Genomic DNA, 300 nt, shown 5'->3' on the forward strand with positions numbered 1-300 from the left:
CATAACATACTAAACTTTTATGTGTGTGAGACTGCATAACTTTTTTATTTTGCAACATCTAGCTTTATAGTTGGGCTCATCATGAGCAGCAGACCTTATTGATGAAAATTTGATCAGTTGCGATAATAAATTGGTGCGACGTATTGTTAAATTATCAAACATGACTATAGGTCATAAGGTTGTTGGATTTTATTTGGAAATAGACGTTGCTACAATTTGACATTTATATGACAAATTTACCGGTTCTCAAATTTTCTGAAACTTTCACTATCGTATCTCAACATAATGCACCAAATAATA

The sequence above is a fragment of the Mizuhopecten yessoensis genome, unplaced genomic scaffold, assembly GCF_002113885.1.
Source record: "Mizuhopecten yessoensis strain PY_sf001 unplaced genomic scaffold, ASM211388v2 scaffold131, whole genome shotgun sequence".
Taxonomy (NCBI): Eukaryota; Metazoa; Mollusca; class Bivalvia; order Pectinida; family Pectinidae; genus Mizuhopecten; species Mizuhopecten yessoensis.